This window comes from Sus scrofa, chromosome X (assembly GCF_000003025.6).
Source record: "Sus scrofa isolate TJ Tabasco breed Duroc chromosome X, Sscrofa11.1, whole genome shotgun sequence".
In the NCBI taxonomy this organism is placed as follows: domain Eukaryota; kingdom Metazoa; phylum Chordata; class Mammalia; order Artiodactyla; family Suidae; genus Sus; species Sus scrofa.
In genome coordinates, this window is record NC_010461.5 from 109260425 (window position 1) to 109279461 (window position 19037).

The following is a 19037-nucleotide window of genomic DNA, read 5'->3' on the forward strand; positions in this document are numbered from 1 at the left end:
CTCACTAAGCAGATGGCAAGCTACTGCAGCATAGGTGTCAGCTATGACAAGACAGCTCTCCTTCACAGGGCCAAAGCCTTTTGGAGTAGTCAGTTAGTGCCTCTTACTCTTGGACTAAATCCAACCTGCAGATGACCGTGCTCCACTGGTCTAAGCAGCAAGGATTTTTACCTCTGTCTTTATGAACCTCTTGTCTGGCGGGGGGCAAGACCACGGTATCGCTAAACAGCTGAGGACTGTGTCTTTTAGGACTTTCAACTACCAGAAGGCCAGAAAAGGCCCTTTTTAAAGAGGCCAGGCTCTGACAATCAGTCCCTGGTGGGCAGAGAATGTCTTTGAGTGATGGAGCTTTGCTTTCTTGATAGGATTTGCTAAGAAAAGGACAGGATGCTATATCGTCAGAAGTGATCTAGTTCTTCTTTTGTCTTTCTAGGGCCGCACCCTCGGCATATGGAGGTTCCCAGGCTAGGGGTCCAATCCGAGCTGTAGCTGCCGGCCTACGCCACAGCCACAGCAACGCCAGATCCAGAACTCGCTGAGTGAAGCCAGGGAGCAAACTCACATCCTCATGGATACTAGTCGGGTTCCTTACTGCTGAGTCACGACGGGAACTCCTGAAGTGATCTAATTCTTGAACTAGGACGCCTGTTCCCTATGCTGCCATACCTGGCATTACGGGAAAGACACTCCTCTTTCTAGCCCTGAAGGCAGGGAAACGAACATACTGTGGCTATCCAAAATGGCAGGGAAAATCCTGCCTTCTTATCCAAAGGGATGTTTGGAAAAGAGTGACGTGAGCCTGCTTTGTTCCCCAGGCCCAGCCCCCTTGGCTGATTTTCACAAAGGAAAAGGGGGAGGAGAAAAGTCAGTCAGGATTTCTCAAATGAAAAACACGTCCACACTGACAGAAATAGGCTGTTTTCCATTAAGGAATCTGGTCATGGTAACAATTATATTTTTGAATTTATCGTCATGTTTATAAAACGATACTCAAGAAAAGATGGTAAGAGGAGATCTGGGGAAGGCATTCCTTCAGCACAGTGTTCTCTGGGAATGGCTCCATGGGCCACGCGAGCCGTCCTGCTGCTGTGTTTCTGCTGAACTTCGACGGGGAGATTTTGTAATTGCTGCAAAATGAAGGAGAGGGTCACCTCCTATTTTTCAATTTCTGATATTAGTGTTTTCTATTTATTAAGTTCTCCATGCCACCTAGTGTTTATCTGAAGAAATACCAGATTCTTAGGAAAATACCCCCAATCCCATGCAGGACTTCAAGTTCAGGTTATAACTCAGTACACCAGAACTCCCTGGTGGCCTAATGGTTAGGGATCTGGCGTTGTCACTGCTGTGGCTCTGGTTCAATCCCTGGCCTCGGGAACTTCACATGCCATGGGCCTGGCCAAAAAAACCAAACCAAACCAAACCAAACAATAACTCAGTGCACCTATATACATAGACATTCTATGTGTGACATCCCAACTGGACGGAAAGTTTGCAATAATCTTTTTTTTTTTTTTTTTTTTTTTTGCCTTTTTCTAGGGCCGCTCCCGCGACATATGGAGGTTCCCAGGCTAGGGGTCAAATGGGAGCTGTAGCCACCGGCCTACACCACAACCACAGTAACACTAGATCTGAGCCGTGTCTGCAACCTACACCACAGCTCACGGCAACACCGGATCCTAAACCCACTGAGCAAGGCCAGGGATGGAACCCGCAACCTCATGGTTCCTAGTTGGATTCGTTAACCACTGCGCCAAGACGGGAAGTCCGCAATACTCTTTATCACTTCACAAATAAACATCAATACAAATGTTTTCCTCTTCTCCATGAGGAAAGCATCAGCTTTTTGCGTCTACAGGATATACTGATGTCAAAAAATCCCAGAATAGCCATAGTGGAAGACTCTCTAGACCTTTCGTCTACACCTGACACGCTGTTGTAACAGAAAACCCTTGCCTATGATGCAGTGTCTCACAAGAACTTCTCTGGAACTTCAACTTTGCTCTTTTTTTTTTTTTCTTTTAAAGCATGTATGTAAACTCTGTGGCAAGAACGCCAGGAGGGCACCGAAAACCATTCCGAACCTCAGTGTTTGCCCTGCGTGGCAGCAGCGTGCAGCCTAACAGTGGGCAGAGAGGGCCCAGCCACAGCCCCAGGGCTTGCGGCTCTCAGAGTTCTAGGTGCAAGGGCTCCATCAAGTCCCTCCTCCTCCTTCCACTCCTCATCCGAAACCAACAAAGGCGAACAAACAATGCCCATGATGTTGGCAACAGCAAAGCTATCCCTTCCCAAATCTGTCTTCTGTCACCTGCCCTCGGTGATTAGCAAGGCCTTCTGATGCCACCAAAAGCGGAGTGAGGGCAGGAAGGGGTGGGAGTGGGAAACAGAGCCATAGAAACTCAGACCAGGTTTCCAAAGGGACCCTGCCAACCCTACTCTGGGTTTACGGTAAGTAGTGGTTGTCATGATTCTGGCAAGCACGTGTCCTGTGTTTCATACAACAGTCCCAATTTCAAATACTTCTCCCGGTCGTTGATGTAAGCACACTTGGCCTGGTCACACTGTGGGTCCTGATTTTTTTTTTTTTTTTTTGAGAGGAGTACTGGAAATATGCTCATCTTATCTTTAAGGCTGAGGTCTCATAAACGGTCCTACTCCTGCCACCCTTTGGCAAATTTCCTCATGGCTGTCACTGCCCACCGGGACCTGGACGGCCACAGGTTGCCACGAGGGTTGGGGCTTGGGAAGGGAGCTGGAGGCACAAAGAGTTGGCGACCTTGAACTACACACTGGCAGTCCATACAGCACACTCGCTTTGGGCTAGTAAACACGAAGTGGATGTTAATTTGTTGGGGGGAAGGGATCCCCCCTTCGTTTGCCCATCTGGGCAGGTCACAAATCTTACTGCGACCGATGAAACTCCATTAGCACGACCTTACTAAAGCCCATGTGCAAGGAGCCAGGGAGTCAACGGTCAGAAGCGTCTCCACTGAGGCCCAGGGGATCTCACCAGGAGGTGAGAGTGACCTCTGACAAACTCCACAGGCCCTCGAGGGTTTGTCAGTGGTGCAGAGAAAGGCCAACATTCCTGCTGACCGTGCAACACAGTCCGTGTCCCTCTACGGGAACCTTGTCACCACAACGCAGCACCCTCAGGTCCTGCCTCATCCTCAGTTTGGTTCTGGGTACTGCAAATAGGGGACCAAAGGCCAGCTCCAGGAGAGGTGGTGCTGGCAGAGTGGGGCGGGGGCAGGGGGAGTCAAAGCGAGAGGAGGAGGAGGAGGAAGAGGGCAGAGGAAGGGCGCCAGGGCGAGGGCCCAAAACCTAGAGGACCCGCCGACCGCAGCCTCAGGGTCAGGATGGGTGCAGGCCAGGGGGGGCGCGAGGCCAGGGTCAGCCAGGCCTCTCGGGCTTGGAAGCCACACCCGCACGTCTCTGCAGCGCAAAGGAAGGAGAGCGGCAAAGGAGGCTGCCCCTGCCTGAACTGTTTCCATCTCTCTGAGGTCCATCGCCACCCCCTTCCGCCTCACGTTGTCTCCTTCCTGGGACCCTCTTGCCTGCCTGCCTCCTGTGCGTCCATGGCATCGGCGTCCGCCCCCCCGCCCCCCTGCATCTCTTCCTTTCTTCTTTCCCCATCTGGCAGTTCCCCAAAGTACTTTCTGTGCCATGGAGTCTCCAGTCACCACTTCTTGTTGCCCTGAGGGCAGGTGTGCCAGGGCGCCTGCCTTCACAGCTGCTCCCGGAGGTGACGCACGTCCTGCCTCTTGGCCTCACCTTTGCTGTGGCCGCCATGCCCTGGGCAGCAGGGCCTCCCCAGAGGAGAGCTTGTTCTGGGGATTACAGGTGGCTCTGGCAGAACTCCATCTTCTGAGTCGCACTGTTCTCTGGCGCGGGGCGGCGGGGGGGGTCAGGCCTTCCCCTTGGGTAGGAGTAAGGTTTGAAGCTCCACAGCCCAGGGCCTCCAGCCACCCCCTCCTCAATTTCACAGTGTAGACGCCATGGCCTACGTGGGATGTGGGTCCTGCTGAGGGCCCACGCCTTTGGCTGCCTGGCCTAAGTGACATCATAACAAAAAGCAGAACATTCCCTACTGTTGTTCTTTTTTTTGAAAAATATATTGCAGGAGTTCCCTTGTGGCTCAGTGGGTTAAGGATCTGGCATTGTTACAGCTGCAGAGCATGTTCGATTTCTGGCCTGGAAACTTGTGCATGCTGCGGGTATGGCCAAGAAAAAAGATACCTATCTATGCCTATATCTATAGAGCAAAGGTGAAAAGCCTCTAAAAAAACGATTTCTGAAATTTCTCCTCCCTGCACTTGACCTCTGTGGTAAGGGGTGGGAGATACAGATCCGTCTAGTTTTGCTGCTCCATTACATTGACAGAATAGTTTCATTAAATGTTACTTTAGATGCATTTAGAGTAAAGAGAACCAGCTCTAACTCTGTAGCCTTCTCTTATTACTAGAGAAAGAACATTCGAGGGAAAGATTCCTTGAAAGCAGATTTTCATACCAATGGGAGCACATGAGTCCAAAATGGAAGAACTTGATATATCCCAAACTTTGACCACCAGAGTCACTGACCTGTTTTGTGGGACTATGGAGTGGAGCCTGGTCCTACAGCATTAGGAACAAAGGCAGGGAGGGCAATTAGACGGGGGGTTCACTTGGGTCCAAGGATCCAGCTGGCTGTTCTAGCACCGCCCCCAAAGGGTAGGGAAGTGCCACTAGATGGGCCCAACTCTAGGGCTCTTATTCAGCAGCCCCACTGAGGCCCTGTCTCCATCTGAGGGGGGATAGGAAGTGGGGGGTGAGGAGGGAGGGGGGAAGTCCCCGACAGCCGCACTTTGCAACTGGAGAATAAAGCGCCAAGGCTTTGATCTTTTCTTCCTGTCCCTTCACGTTTAATCTTGCTTTTCTAATTTCCTTCTTCATTGCATATTTGACAAACCCAGCTACTTCAGAATCTAGGGAATCTTGTAAATAATGTGTTATCTTTCCTCCTCCAAACCCAAGAGGCTTGGGCTCACCTGACCTCTGTGGTTTGCATAAAACCATCGGGGGCTCCAGAGGAATATCTACCTTTGCAAAAGTTGTATCATCGCTGAACCCCATGCTGCAAGGAGCAGCTGAAATCATCTAGTCCAGCCTCATCATTTTCTAGATGAGGAAACTGCTGTCCAGGGAGGTTGGGAGGCCCATGAAATAGCACAGGCTGAGACCCAGGACTTGCAACTCTCAATCCAGGTTTTTTAGTAGCATCATCCTTCAAGCGGTTTTGAATCCATGCCTGATTATTGGGAAATAATGTAAAGGGCCACAGTCACGCAATCAACTTTCAGAGAATATATAGTCTATCTCTGTGGACCTGCTCCTTCCACGTAGGATCCAAAGAGAAATATAGGAATACACTAAAGTCAGGTTAGTGATTCATGAAAACCCAGCCAAATCCCCATGGCTGCTTTTACACAAAACCTCAACAAGTGAGAAGTTTCATCTCTGGCCAAAAGTTCCTACTGTCACCCTTCTAGAGGTAAAGCCACAGCAGACTGTCCAGCCACCCAAAGTCCACGGTCACTCTTAACTGCACAACCACCAGCAAGGCAATGGTGCCACCGAGGAAGGTATCCCTGGCTCTGACATCAGCTCTGCTGCCACTGGCTCCCCCAGCTCCCCCACCTTCCCTGCATAGCTGTTCCCATCTGACTCTCTGCCCCAGAGGGAGGAAACGGAGGCTTGCTCACTCTCTGTGGGCCTGCGACAAAGAGGGAGCTGAGACCACGCTCTGCAGGGATGACCTTGTTCTGGGAAGGTCTGGTGCCACCCCAGGTCTTCCTCCCTTTTCCCTGGGTCTGTCGACTCTCCCCTTTCTCAGGTCCACCTTCCCTGCAGGTATACATCCTGTAATTGCCCGTGCCAGGTAGTGGTGGGCAGGTGACTTTATCCACACTAAACTCCTGGCACCTCATCTCTCAAACCCTCCCCTAAGGAGAAGGGCATCAGCCTATGAGCTTCAAAGACTCAAGTTACCCAAGAGCAAATATCCTGGTCTTCACAGCTAACTCACCTAGGCCCCTTCTTGAGTTAGAGCAGCATCGAAACTTGGGACTTCTGGTCTTAACCACCCCATGTCTAGCCTTAGGAGACAGTTGACTCTCTATAGGCAGCTGTAACTATATAGAGCCACATACATTATGGGCTGATAGACATATATTCATACTAGAAACCAAATTACTTCTATTTATTCATCCTGTCAGTACTTTATTTACTTATTCATTCCGTCATTCAACAAACATTTACAGGCCACATGAATGTCTCCTTAAAGCCTTCCATGAGCAACCCAAGAACCCTCCAACCTCCAGGTCATGTCATCACATCACCCTTTTATTTCCTTCACAGCATTTACTGTAATCTTTTGATTTTTATCACCTTACTGCTCAGGTTATTGTCTCTCTCTCCCAACTAGTAAACTCCCTGAGGGTAAAGGTTCTTGCCTGCCTTGTACACAGCTGTATCCTGGCACCTATGTTTCCCCCTCTGATACCTAAAGCTTAGCACAGTGCCTAGATATAGGAGACAATCAAACATCACTTGAAGACTATGCAGCAGCTTAAAGAATGGGGAAAGCTCAGCATGTACCACCATGAGAGCTTTCCAAGTCAGGCTGCAGCTTCACAAAAGCAGAGACATCTGCCTCATCTGATTTCATTTCAGTTTTACATAAATATTCTGAACAAGACTATAGATTTTCATAGAAACAGATACTTATGTAAATGCATGAACAGGATCTGGAAGAGGAGGGAACATTTGTAAACTCATTCTATGCAGTCATAGATACCAAAGCCAGCCAAAGGTAATATAAAAAACTAGAGACCAATATCCCCGATGAATTTTGATGCAAAAATCCTCAACAAAACACACAAAGCAAATTCAACAGCACATTAACAGGATGACATGCTATGGTCAAGTTGGATTGATACCTGGAATGCACGGATAGTTCAACATGTGAAACTCAACCAATGTGGTAGAAAATTGGCAGAAGGCTGTAAACCAGCTATAATGGAAAAAAATAAAACTCACTTACAAAAAAAGAAAATCAACCAATGTAATACACCACATTAACAGAACGAAGGACAAAAATCACATGATCATCTCAGTTGATACAGAAAGAGCATGCGACAAAACTCCATACCCTTTCATAGTAAAAACAATCAACAATCTAGGAACCGAAGGAAACTACCTCAATATGATAAAGGCTATAGCTAACATCACACTCAACAGTAAAAAAAAAAAAAAAAAAACCCTGCTCTTTCTCTACGATCAGGAGAAAGGAAGGATGCCCACTCTCAACACTTCTATTTAATATAGTACTGGAAGTCCTAGCGATAGCAATTAGGCAAGAAACAGAAATAAAAAGCATCCAAATTGGAAAGGAAGAAGTAAAAGTATTTCTGTTCACAAATGACATGATCTTAGTGTAGAAAGTCCTTAAAGATTCCACATAAACAACTGTTAAAACTAAATTTAACAAAGTTGCAGGAAACAGAATTAACACATAAAAGTCAATTGCATTCCAATGCTCGAAAAATGACCAATCTGAAAAGGAACTTAAAAAAAAAAATCCCATTTACATTAGCATCCAAAAAAAATAAAATACTTAGGAATAAACTTAACCAGGGAGGCAAAGGACTTGTACATTAAAAACTAAAAAACATGAAGTTTCCATTGTGGCTCAGTGGGTTAAGAACCTGACATAGTGTGTCTGTGAGGATGCAGGTTGGATCTCCAGCCTCATTCAGTGGGTTAAGAATCCAACATTGTTGCAAGCTGTCACAAAGGTCACAGATGCAGCCTGGATCTGGCATTGCTGTGGCTGTGGCATAGGTCTACAGCTGCAGCTCTGATTTGACCCCTAGCCTGGGAATCTCCATATGCCTCAGGTGGGGCCCTAAAGAAACCAACCAAAAAAAAAAAAGTAACTAAAAAACATGGTTAAAAGAAATCACAGAAGATACAAATAAATGGAAGACGTCCTGTGTATGTAGATTGGGAGACAATGTTAAAACGTCCATACTATCTAAAGGGATCTACAGAGTCAATGCAGTCCTCACCAAAATCCTAACAATATTTGTAGAAATAGAAAAAAAAAAATCTAGGAGTTCCCATCGTGGCTCAGGGGAAACAAATCTGACTAGCATCCATGAAGATGTGGGTTCATTCAGTGACTTAATGATCTCAAATTCATATGGAGGAGTTCCCGTCATGGCGCAGTGGTTAACGAATCCGACTAGGAACCATGAGGTTGCGGGTTCGGTCCCTGCCCTTGCTCACTGGGTTAACGATCCGGCGTTGCCCTGAGCTGTGGTGTAGGTTGCAGACGCGGCTCGGATCCCGCGTTGCTGTGGCTCTGGCGTAGGCCGGTGGCTACAGCTCCGATTCAACCCCTAGCCTGGGAACCTCCATATGCCGCGGGAGCGGCCCAAGAAATAGCAACAACAACAACAACAACAACAACAACAACAAAAAAGACAAAAAAAAAAATTCATATGGAATCTCAAGGGATCTAGAATAACCAAAATGATCTTGAGAAAAAAGAAAAAAGAAAAAGCTGGAAGCCCCACACTTTTTGATTTCAAAACCTAAAACAAAGCAACAGTAATCATTATGGCGTGGTACTAGCATAAAGACAGACATATAGACCAATGGCACAAAACTGAGAGCCCAGAAAATAGCCCTTATGTATACTGGTCAAATGATCTTCCACAAGGGTGCCAAGACCACACAAAGGGGAACGAATAGTTCCTTCAACAAATGCTGCAGGGAAAATTGGATATCCACAGGCAAAAGAATGAAGCTGACCTTAAACTTACACCATATACAAACGATTAATTCCAAATGGATTAAAGACCTAAACTTAGGACCTAAAACTACGAAACACGGTGGGAGGGGGGGAACTTCAGCACATTGGATTTGGCAATGCTTTCCTAGTTATAACATCAAAAGCAGAGGTAACCAAAGTACAAATAGACAAATGGAACTACATCGAACTTAAAAACGTTTGTGCATCAAAGGAAACAATCAACAGATTCAAACAGCAACCCGTGCAATGGGATAAAATACTTGAAAATCACATATCTATTACAACTGAACCACAAAAATTAAGCTGATTAAAAATGGGCAACGTACTTCAGCAGATAATTCTCTGAAGATGTACAAATGGCCAACATCAAAAAGATGCTCAGGAGTTCCCGTCGTGGCGCAGTGGTTAACGAATCCGACTAGGAACCATGAGGTTGCGGGTTCGGTCCCTGCCCTTGCTCACTGGGTTAATGATCCGGCGTTGCTGTGAGCTGTGGTGTAGGTTGCAGACGCGGCTCGGATCCCGCGTTGCTGTGGCTCTGGCGTAGGCCGGTGGCTACAGCTCCGATTCACCCCTAGCCTGGGAACCTCCATATGCCGCGGGAGCGGCCCAAGAAATAGCAACAGCAACAAAAAACAACAACAACAAAAAAAGACAAAAAAGACAAAAAAAAAAAAAAAAAAAAAAAAGATGCTCAAACCAACTATGATGGAAAAAATAAAAAATAAATAAAAAAAAATTTAAAAAAAGTTCAGTCTCCGCAGGGGCGGGGGAGAGTGCTCAACATCAGCAATCAACAGAGACTCTTCCTTCCTCTAAACCATCGAGAGGACCTCCCTCGTGGCCTGCAGCCTAAAATGGTGTCACTGCTAAAACCCTTATGAAATAGCACCTCACACCTATTAGAATGGCCACCACCAAGAGAGCAGAAACCAGGTGCTGGTGAGGACACAGAGAAAACGGAACAATGGTGTGCTATGGGTGGGAATGTAAAACGGTGCCGCCACTATGGAAAACAGTATGATGCGTCCTTAAAAAATTAAAAATATGATCCAGTAATCCACTGATCCCACTTCTGGGTAGATATACAAAAGAATTCAATGCAGGATCTTAAAGATATATTTGCACACTCACGTTCATTGCCTTATTATTCCTGACAGCCAAGAAGGGGAAGCAACTCAGATGTCCTTTGATGAATGGATAAACAAAATGTACAGCCATATATCACGGAGTTTTATTCAGTCTTTAAAAAGAAGATTCTGACACATGCTGTAACATATGCGAAACGTGAAGTCATGATGCTAAGCGAAATAAGCCAGTCACAAGTGGGCATATATTGTATGATTCTATTTATATGAAGTACCTTGAGCAATGATATTCACAGAGACAGAAAGTAGAAAGGTGGCTGCCCAGGGCTGGGGCGAGTTGGGGGGAAATAGTGTTTAACGGGCACAGCATTTCAGTTTGGCAAGAATAAAACGCTCTAGAGATCTATTGTGTAACAAACTGAATATACTTAACACTACTGAACTATAGTCTTAAAAATGATTAAGATGGTAAATTTAATGTCAGGTGCTCGTAAGCACAATTAAAGACAAAATTAAAATTAAAAACAAAACAGAAGCACTTGGACAGATGTGGGCGGAATGGGAATAGGGGAAAGAAAAGTCGTTTTATCTCTGGTTTTTTTTTTTTACAATGAAACTGTTTCGAGGTATTACTTGTGTGACTGTGTGACTGAAATAGCTGTTCAAAGCTTTAGAAAAAACTTAGAAAGGGCCCCTGCCCTGGAGGCATTAAAGAGCCTCTGAAGGAGACAGACGTGTACACAAAGCATGTGCTGGGCCGTGTGGTGTGGGCTGTGAAAGAAGTCACACGGGAGGGGCAGAGGGGTGGCCTGTTCCTCCTGGGCAGTCACAGGGGGCGTGGCACGGGGCGGCCGATTATAAAGCCCAGGAGGTGTTTGTCTGGGGGAAGGTTAGTCCAGGCCTCGGACGTGATGCCGTTCAAAATCTTCCACTTTACTTGCAGAGGCCGGGCTACAACCCCTTCAGCACACACTTAGCTCAAATAACGCCATGAAATATGATGGGGCTGGGGGAGGGTGGTGAGGGGAAGACGCCTTTTACTACAAGTCCTTTGAAAACAGTTGATAAAATAACTAAACTAAATGTCAAGGAATGCTAAAGCCCTAAAGCTTATTACATGCGTACACAAAGTGATCCAAAGCAGAGGTGGGGTGTGCCAGACCCCACAGGCTGGTTCCAAGATTATTTTCATAGAGTCATTAGGTTGAGCCTAACCAAACAATTACATGGAACTCCTTGGAGGATTCGCTGAATGAGTAAGAATGATTTTTAATCAGCATATTATTTTTTGACATCGGTGTACACGTCTGCAGCATTTGAGGGGGGCTGAGACGTTTGTTCTCTTTAATTCATCCAGGCATTTGAGTTTACACTCTGAATTTGCTCAGCAAACCTTTTATTCAGAGCCAGAGCAAAAGAAGCGTTCACTCAATCCTTGTCTGCAATTCAAATGGATGCGCTTTAAATCAGGGGGTCCAGCATCCAGCCAAGACACAGATCTAGTCAACTCTCAGTGAGGCTCTCCGAGAGGAGCAGTGTTCACACAGCGGGCTAAAAGCACGCTGCCCTTTTTCAAGATAGAATCACTAGATTTTCCTTTTCACCATCTCATTTACCACTTCTTTTGGTCCTCCTTCGGTGAAACAAGAAAACTTGGAGTTCACTGTAGCCTAGCGGGTTAGGGACCCGGCGTTGTCATTGCAGGGCCTTGGGTTGCAGCTGTGGCACGGGTTCGATTCCTGGCCTGGGAACTTTCCCATGCCCATGAGCATGGTCAGAAAAAAAACAGTCTGCGGTCCCAGAGTTCCGGAGGGGCTGGATAACAGAGGTAGCCTAGTTCCGAGGCCTAATGTTCTCAGTGCGCTACGAGGCCGCCGAACCGCTCACAGGAACCCTGAGAACTCCCCGCTGCCGCCGACACCTCCGGGGCTGCCCGGGGAACACCAGCTCCCGGTCTACAATGCAAGGTCCTTTGGAGAACAAATCTGCCAGGGACTCGGGGCAGAGGCAGCTCTGCTTCGGTGTGGAGACTCACCTCAGTAACCCCAGCTTCCGGGAGCCAAGCCAAGCACGGCATCTTCATTTAGGAACTCTTACCACAGTGTGGTTAAAAGCAGGGTCTTTGAAGCCAGTCTGCCTGGATCCCAGGTCTGCCCCTGGCCAGTGGTGTGACCTTGGACAAGTCACTTAACTTCCCTGGGCCTCAGTTTGCTCATCTGTAACACGGGCATAATGATAAGGATGAGGAGGAAGTGAGTTCACACACGTCAAGTGCTCAGGTGAACTGGAAAGGTCTCCATGTATATAAGCTCTTTGTTGGTTCCTCCTCCCACTGGGTCAGCTTAGCGCCTCCAGGCCTCCCGAAGGGTTTCACAGAGGCTTCGGCCCTCTGGAGGCTGTGCAGCCACGGGGACACTTGTCATAGGACACTACATTGTTTTGTTTTGTTTTCTTTCTAGGGCCGCACCTGCATGTGGCACATGGAAGGTCCCAGGCTAGGGATCCAACTGAAGCTGCAGCCACCGGCCTACACCACAGCCATGGCAATGCCAGATCCTTAACCTGCTGAGCGAGGTCAGAGATTGAACTCGCGTCCTCATGGATCCTAGTCAGGATCATTAACTGCTGAGCCACGAAGGGAACTTCCAACATTGAATTATTCATCTGTCTGCCTTCCCCACTAGATTGGGACAATCCTGAGGGCAGGGCTGTTATTTTATTAATGGTAACATTCCTATAACCTTAGCGGAGTCCCTGGGGGGAAAAAAAAAAGTAGCCCAGGGAAAGTCTTTGAATTAAGATCCTTTGAGGTTCCCTTAATTCTTAAATTCATAATTCTGAGCTCAAGGGTCCCAGGTGGCTCATTTCTGAGGTCACTAATGGTGTCTCATCCTCAGGGTTAGGGGAGGGCCCTGGAGAGCACCACGACCTGCCCGTACAGTATCTCTACTGGCAGTACTTCCCTTCGAGTACCAAGAGGAGAGCCAAGATAGTCGTGCCTACGCCACAGCCACAGCAACGTCAGATCCGAGCCGCATCTGTGACCTACAGCAGAGCTCATGGCAATGCCAGATCCTTAACCCACTGAGCAAGGCCAGGGATCAAACCTGCGTCCTCATGGATGCTAGTCAGATGGGTTTCCGCTGAGCCACGACAGGAACTCCGCCATAAGTTTTTGTTTGTTTGTTTGGCCATTCCCACGTCATGTGGAAGTTCCCAGGCCAGGGATCGAACCCATGGCAGAGCATCAACACAAAACCCAGCAGTGACAATGCCAGACCCTTAATCCACTGAGCCACTAGGGAACTTCCTAAATTGTCTTTCTGGACTCACCTTTCACTGTTTCAAGCCTCCCCACACCTTAGTTCCAAAAGCAGGGAGCTTCCTACTCCCCCCGGCCTTGCTCTGGTGACAGGGTCCCATGACCCCACCTTGTTGCTCAGGCTATTTTCAGGGGGAAGCTCATTTCTTCTCTCCCCTTCTCGAATTAAGCCGAGGCACTCGGCCCCCAGCAGATTACCAATACCTTCTAGATGCTTACCCATCTGCCTACCACTCTGGAGCATAAACACAACGAGGACAGGAACAACGACTAGATAAATGAATAGTAAATAAATTTCTTGAAGATCTGATCTCTCTCGCCTCTCCCCACCATCACCTCTCCTACACACACACACAGAATCATGCATGCTGTAGTCACGCAATAAATGCTAACAGAAGAAATCTGTATTGGGGTCAAACATGACAGATCTGCAATGGACCAACCCATGTTTCTCAAATGCTCCTTCGAGTCTGCTAAGGAGAAAAGGTGATGGGAGCCAGGGTAGCGGATGGAGAGGTCTGGGTTCAAACACAGGCTCTCTGATGACACCTATTAGCTGTGTGACTCTAGGCAAGGTACTGAACGTCTCTGTGCTGCAGTTTCCTCATTTATAAAACGGGAAGAATCATAACACATACCTTCTCCTATTGGACTGTGAGTGGTGAAATGAGGAAATACCTTCCAAGCCCTCAGAATGGGCAACCGGCATGAAGCGAGCACCGTGTCCGCTAGGATACCTCGCATCGGGAGGATGATGACGGCGATTGTATTACTAACGCTATTTTTAATGGATAAACCTTGTCAGCACAGGCTACTCCCTTCACCTCCTGGTGGCCTGCCTCAGTTTCCTCATCTCACCAAAATAACAGCCCATACCCTTTGGTTGTCTCCAGGGTTACATATGATTTAATTATGTGGAAAAATGACTTTAAAAAAAAAAAAGTGTGCCCACTGGAAAGTATTAGGCAAATGTTAGGCAGCCTCAGCCTGATTCTGATATAACTTTTGCACCTGCTTCTTCCCAGCACCCACCCTCTCCCGCCACCAAAATGAAATCCCCTCAAGTTAACGAAAATTCCTCACGATGATCATTTTTAAATAAAAATAATCAATTTCTAAATACTCGTAATTTCTAAATCTTTTCCTTACACTGTAGGTCACAGCAGGATTAGCCTTCTAAGAATACCCATTTTGTGAACGGCCCAAGGGCTTTTTTTTTCTTTTCCTTTCTTTTCTTTTTTTTTTTTTTTAACATGAGATCTGACATCAGTCTCAAAATTGAGACAGGGTGGGAACTTTGTCAAGTTCAAGTCATCTCTGCGGCACCACTGCTTTGCTCTGTTTTTAATGAGCTGGCGTCCTCCTTTTGAGACCGACTGAAGTGAACTTGGATCAGCCCCTTAGTCCTGAAACAATGCGACCTACCTTTTTTGAAGCCCAAAGAGCTTTTCTGTGCAAAGGCCAGTGTGTCTGAACAAATGGCATTCCGCACATTTTCTCGGGCCGTGGCTCCAGCCTCAGCGGGATTCCACTGCATTCTTGGCAGTCGGGCTCCTCTCCTCTGGCAGGGGGTCAGCCCGGGGCCACCGGGGTCAAGGAACCTCCACAGGCTGCCCCTGCCTGGGAGGAGGCGGACAATGCCAGCCCCGCCGCCTCGCTTCCTGCTCCAGCAGCTTCGGCTCCTTGTGTGCACGACTGACAGCTTCAGGCTGCGCTGGAGACAGAGGGGGACAGTCTCAATGGCAGTTGACGTCTGTAAGGAGGGGATGCCTGTGGGAAGGGGCTGGGAGGGTTCCCCTGCCCTAGGGAGCCCTTGCCGGCCGCCCTTCCTGAGGGAAAGTCACTGAGGGAGGTTACAGCCGCCGGGGTCCCAGTCCCATCAAAGGCCCCTGTGCAGGAGTTTGCGGAGAGGGGCTGTGAGTTTTCTTTTATCCCTCCTAGTCACTGGATTTCTCATTTATTGAAACAATGACTATACTGGCTTTTTTTTTTTTTTTTTAGGCCTGCACCTGCAGCATATGGAAGTTCCCAGGCTAGGGGTCCAATCGGAGCGGTAGCAATGCCAGATCCGAGCCGTGTCTGCGACCAACACCACAGCTCACGGCAACGCCAGATCCTTAACCCACTGAGCAGGACCGGGGATCGAACCTGAGTCTTCATGATACTAGCCGGGTTCTTAACCCGTTGAGCCACAACAGGAACTCCTGTATGCCGGCTCTTTCAATAGCGTTGACCCACCCCACCCCAAAAGGCTGCGGCCCTGCTGTGTAAACTTTCCCACAGAGCAGAGTCAGGATAAGGCCCTGATTTCCAGAAGGCCTCTTCGAAAACGCAGGACTGTATGAGGAGCGAGCTGGGGTGGGGGTGGAGGAGGGCTTCTCACGTGAACCCATTAGCACCCATGAACTTCGGACCTGGGGTTGGAGTGTCTGCTTTGTCAGCCTGGGAGGCTGGACCTGGGGGGGTCAACAGGCCACAGGAAGGAGCATTTCCATTTGTGCCGGGCCAGGAAGTTGGTGCTGAGGAAGCGTATAAAGCAAAGCGCAAAGCCTACGGGCAAACACTGTGTGCGTGCGCGCGCACGTACGTTTGCTGCGTGCGCATGTGCGTGCGTGCGTCCGGCTGCCTGCGTCTCTACTTAAAAGAACAGCCATACCCTAAAGGAAGAGTAAAGACCTGGGAGGAGAACCCAAGTTTTGTGGGGAAGGTTTAGGAAGGCGGACCAGAAACTGTAACTTCCGGGCCTGGCCTTGTTTCTTCATTTGTGCAATAAGCAGGGAGACTCGCACCATCCAGTATAGTTGCCACCGGTGACGTGTGGCTACTGAGCCCTGGAAATGAGGCTGGTCTGGAGGGAGACTCCGATTTCAGAGACTTAGTATGGAAAAAAAAAAAAAAAGAATGTTAAAAAATAAAAATAAAATTGCAAAGAACGTAAACCATCCCATTACTAGTTTTTTACACATGTGTTATATGTTGAGATGATAACATTTTGGGGTATGTCAGGGTAAACGAAATCTATTACCAGAATCGAGTTCCCCTGTTCCTTTCTTTTTTTAAACATGAAATGTGAAATTACCCGTGTGGTACACATTGTGTTTCTCTTGGGCAACACTGGGCTGCAACAGTCATCTTAAAACCGCTTAAATTCTCCCACAGAAATATCGCTCAAAGCCTATACAAGTACCACCGAAGGGGGTTGGGGGAGGCTGGTTCAGAGCATCATCTGAAGCATTCTGCTTAAGCAAGGCGGGGTGGGGGGGGGAGTCTTTGAAATCTCATTTTTCTGGTTTTCAAATGCGTGTGTGCTTGTTTTGATAGAAAAACATCAGGTCTAAAGGAAAGCAAAAAAAAAAAAAAAAAAAAAAAGATCTCTCTCCCTGCCTCCACTTTCTAATCAATATCTTTAAGATGACATAATGCTTCTCTGGTGGTTTCAAGTCCCACCCCATGGCCCACTGTCTTGGAACCCTAGGGGTCTGCGGCCCTCAGTTGGGGAAGCACAGGTGGTGATGTCTAAAAGGGCCCCCACCATCTTTCAGTTTCTATAAGAGGCTCCTAAGTTCCTAATTGCCACATGTCCCCTTTTGTTCTGAGGTTCTCACCTTTGCTCCCCACCCCTTAAAGTTCCCAAGGCCCGAGGGAGTGGAATGGACCAAGTAGAAAGGACAGAAACAGCCTTTCTTTCTCTTTTGTAGCCCCGCAGCACTATGCACACAGGTGCCCCATAAATACTCCACGTATTGAATAGTTCAGCAGCCAGAACTGGGGGCCCAGCCCTCCTCCAGCAGCCAGGCCGGCTCCTGCTGCCGCTGGCAGTATGAAAAGGTCTTTCAAAATGGTCCAGCTTTGAAAATTTCACCAGGGAAGAAAGCCGCCTCCAAGTCTCTGGGGGGAAGCAGATGGGGGGGGGGGTAGAAACCAAAGGATAAATAAGCAAATGAGGTAAGAAATCAATTTGAAAGCTGCACAATTCCAAAAATCATGTTATGCTCCATCACCAACCTAGAAGGTAACCCTTCTCTAAATTACATCTCCATCAGCGGAGTGAGTCCAGACAAATTTCACATTTTCTCTCTCCTCACCCTGAATGAGCTCTCCGGTGAGCTTGACTGCATCATATTGACAACCTTTCTCCCACTTTAATATTCCATTTTAGACCAACAGGGATTTTTTTTTTTTTTAGGGCTGCACCTGCGGCATGTGGAAGTTTCCAGGCCTGGGGTTGAATCAGAGCTACAGCTGCCGGCCTACGCCACCACAGCAATGCTGGATCCACACCGCCTCTGCGACCTACACCACAGCTCACGGCAACGCCAGATCCTTAACCCACAGAGCGAGGCCCAGGATCAAACCCACATCCTCTTGGATCCTAGTCAGGTTCGTTAACCACTGAGCCACAAAGGGAACTCCCTAGACTCTCAAAGATGCCGACAGTACCCAGCATTCAGCCACTCACCAGTCCGCAGCCTCCCAAGCCTCAGTGCAGAGGGACCCCACAATACAACACATCCTCCAACAGAACCCTTGGAAGTGAAGAATACTTTAATCTGGTTGATTTGATAACTGGCCTTGAACGAGCCTCCTCGTGGGGTGCAGGTCAACCACCATCACCAAAGGGCATCCTTATTCCCTGGAGGAGTCTGCTCAGGTCGCTGGGCCCTCCCCCAGCTCCCAGGCTGGGAGGTGCGACCTGGCCTGGGGGTGGGGGTAGAACTTGGAAGTGTCTCCAAACCTCTGCTCAGGCTTTTGCGGTCCTCACTCTTCCTTGGAGAGTTCCTTTGATTGGAGACCCAGGGAGCTGATTCTGGATCCAGAGTCAGACTTGTCTTAAGGCTCTGGAAAGGATACTCCTGTGAGCATGCTCCCTGGGTCAGGAAGAACCTGCTCTGCTGTTGAGCAGTTCTGGAAAGTCTGAAGGCCCACCCCTTGGTCTAATGAGCTCCAGGCAGCTCCCACCACCCTGGCAGAGGAGTATTCCATCATTCACTCGGCTGGCTCCCAGGAGGGAAACAAACTGAAATGCCTCCGGGTCAGTTTGGCCCCTTTCCTGTTACCAGAAAGCCAACTGGAAATTCACAAAGAAAACTCAAGTTCCGTCAGTGCACAGCGAGTGCACAAAGGCAGTGGTCCTTCTCCTGTGGTCAAGGAGGCTGTTTGATGGTGTAAGGCAGCAAGTGTCATGGTGTTCACGGCACTGAAACAATTCTCACGGATTGATGTGGGGTTAAGCTTGGCCACATTTCTGGGAAATAAAGTGCTTCTTCTTTAATCACAGACTATGTGAACCGGAAGGAGTTTTCCTAGCAATAGGCCCAGTTCCTTCTTTGCACATGTGGAGAAACAGAAGGCCAAAGAAGGAGCAATCATTTGCCTAGGTCATAGCAAGTTAGCGGCGCAGTCTAGGTCTCCCCACTTAGCAGATCCTTCAGAGCACTTGCTATGGGCCTCACACCTTCCTAGGCACTGGCAGACAGAAGCGAATAAGGTACACTTGGTCTTGGCTCCCTCGGAGCTTTCCAACTGTTTTTTACCGCTTTGAAATGGAGCATATACTGATTCCCATCAAGCCTGGCAGAATCTTCGCAGTTTCCACCAGCAGGTGGGAACTAAAATTAGCCCCCACTGCCCTGTGGCTTGGGCTGGACCCTGAGCACAGCCGTGCTCAGCAAACTGCAGCCTTCGCCTTCAACCTGCCACCATCCATCCATCAACAAATATTTCTCTCTTTTTTGAAACATTTTATTTTTTTTATTTTTTATTTATTT

The 19037-nt window shown here is 48.1% G+C and overlaps 1 long non-coding RNA gene across 1 annotated transcript; it reads right to left on the reverse strand.

Moving 5' to 3' along the window:
* Positions 934 to 15845, reverse strand: LOC102163952. The gene is made up of 3 exons (XR_309288.3): positions 15684 to 15845; positions 14695 to 14983; positions 934 to 1127 (listed from the first exon to the last, which is right to left on the reverse strand). It is a non-coding gene; the product is annotated as an uncharacterized LOC102163952 (long non-coding RNA).